Source organism: Hylaeus volcanicus, chromosome 6 (assembly GCF_026283585.1).
Source record: "Hylaeus volcanicus isolate JK05 chromosome 6, UHH_iyHylVolc1.0_haploid, whole genome shotgun sequence".
Classification (NCBI taxonomy): Eukaryota; Metazoa; Arthropoda; class Insecta; order Hymenoptera; family Colletidae; genus Hylaeus; species Hylaeus volcanicus.
Window position 1 is genome coordinate 1,676,752 of NC_071981.1, and position 2,541 is coordinate 1,679,292.

Here is a 2,541-nt window from a genome sequence, read left to right on the forward strand (position 1 = left end):
TGAAATCGCGACCTAAATTAACCCCTTTAGACTTTCACTCTTTTCATTAAATAAAAAGAGGTTCATTTTATTTGGTGTTTGATAAATATTAAACTATATCATTGATAATTGCTCCTAACCACAGGTTATTTAAGACTTATGTTTTTAAAATGGTTATAGAATTATTCGAAATAAAAAGGATTAAAATCGCAATCAACATTAAATTCTTTCACTCTTTTCATTAAATAAAAAGAGGATAAAATTATTCGGTGTTCGATAAATATTAAACCATATCACTGATTCCTCCTACCCACAATTTCTTCGAGACTTATGTTTCCAAAAATGATTCTAAAATTATTAAAAATGAAAAGAATTAATTTTTTGTTTAATATTAGTACCCCCTCGAAGGATCCACGATCCGCGCGGGTGTGCTGTGGACCGTTTGCTATATTTCTGCTGGATCGGGGGTGAGTGGGGGTTGCTTCGTAGGTCGCTTATTCTCGCGTGGGTAGAGCAACCTTCGCCAGTAGTATCGCGGTGACGAGCAAACGCGGTCGTCTCTTCCTCTGTGGCCGATCTTTGCTACCTTTCTTCGCTCGGTTTCCCCTTCACAGCCCCCAATACGACTTCGATTAACCGTGAGTAAATTCTTCGCCTGCAACCCTTCTTCTCCCCTTATGTTCCCACCCCCTTTTGTTCGTCGCGTTTCCTCGATTCGCGCGTTCGATGTGATCGACAGTTACCAAACGTTGGAAAGGCAGGAAAACTCTCCGAAAGTGATGGAAAATTGGAGTAACACGTTCTTCTTTCGTTCTCCAGAGTTTTTTAAATGAAAGCACACCGGTACGGAAGCTCGCGAGTGTACATAATAACAAAGACCGTTGGTTATTTATCAGTCTCAGTCTCTAGTTTTCAATTGTCTCCAGACTTGCGATCAATGTTTTTAATTTTAAAAAATTCTTGTTTGAAAATTGAAGAAGACTATTCTTCGATTTTACAAAAGAAAATGTTGGCGTTACGAACAATAATCAGCGCACACCAGGATGACTCCTGAGACCACTCGATACCCCAACGTTTCGAACTTGAACTTCCTGTAAAAATAGATTTTCTAGTGTCCATGGAGGAAGAATAATACCGTTTGTAAGTAATGTTTTTATATTATCGCTGATAATATATAGAAATGTAATCGTAACAGAAAATGTTCGAAAGACTAGGTAATTAAATCAATGGACCATTTTCCAAAACAATAAACTTGTCTATTGCCATAAATTTAGTATTTAATATTTATTTGCACTAGATTACCTGCAAATACTAATTAGAATAACGTTGAGGATTGGGTAGCAATCGTTGTATTTGAATTCAGCGAAAATTAGTAGCAGATGAAAATCAAGTTAGTGGTAATTAATAGTTAGAAATGCATGAGCCAGTCGAGGTCCCGGAAGTCCTTTTCGAGTTGAACAATTTATTAGCATAAACACTGACGACATTTTAGCTACTCGTGTCTTGGCTCTCCCCAGCTTCAGTCAAGTTTAAATGAGAAATTTTTTAATTGAGAAACAAGAAACTGTGGAAGAAAAGATGAAGAAAATTCTTATCTAGATCAAAATGTCAAGTATCGAACGAAGGTACTTGTTTACCTGTTATTCTGTCAAATGGAAAATGAAATAGAATCCAACGGATGCCTGATATAAAATAATCTTATACCATATTTACAAATGGTTTTTCAAAATAAAGTTATCATTTGAAAATACATCTACTTTCTTCTTTCTTTCATTGTGAACGTACAAACAAAACTCCTGAATTATTAATACTCTCCAGAATGAAATTTATATCTGTTTTGCATTTAGTCTACCATTTTTATTCTGAACAGGACCAGAAACTTTATTAATCAAAACGTTTAATAAATATGCTTGATGTATGTCAATTCTGGAACTAAATATTTCACAATGGTCAAATAAAAATTCAACTATTCTCTCGGATAGATATCACGTCCAGGAAATGAATTAATCGCGTTACAGAGGGATTGACTGTATCCGATACTCGAAGGGTTAATTTGCGTAAAATATAGTACCAGATAGGTAACGTAGGATAAGGTATGTTAAGTGGCGCGGTTTTGGCAACTCTCCCCAGTAGTGAATTTAAATTTCAAATCTCACTAGTAAATTTCGTTGGAACACGAGTGTCTTCCGGGTAATCACAAAGCGGATATACCTGGTTCGATCGACTGAGGAGATCGATTGTCTCGGACTCGAGAATCCCTCCAGTTGATATCGCAGCACAAGAAAGTATCCTTTTTTTAATATACTTATTGTCCTATCGATTTATTTAGTAGCCATTAGCGAACACTGATATAAATATTAAAATAGTTCGCGAAGAAGTGCCTTTTTTGGATCTCGAAACTACCCTTCATCCCTTAAAAGACTATTGGACAATAAAATGCCAATAAATTGTAAATATTTTACTTCTTCTAGCCTATCGACTCAATTTTACTTCGAAAGGTCCATTTCTGTATTAGAAACTCATCATTTGTTACAAGTATACCTTGGAAAGTAAAAGTGACAA

The 2,541-nt window shown here is 35.5% G+C and overlaps 1 protein-coding gene across 1 annotated transcript in view; it reads left to right on the forward strand.

Annotated features, from left to right (window-relative positions):
- The first annotated feature begins 522 nt into the window (after positions 1-522).
- LOC128879009 (neuropeptide CCHamide-1 receptor-like) overlaps positions 523-2,541 on the forward strand; it is a 42,694-nt gene continuing 40,675 nt past the window's right edge. The window contains exon 1 of the mRNA XM_054127770.1: positions 523-1,119. The gene's annotated coding sequence lies outside the window, so the exon portion shown is untranslated. The remainder of the gene's footprint in view (positions 1,120-2,541) is intronic.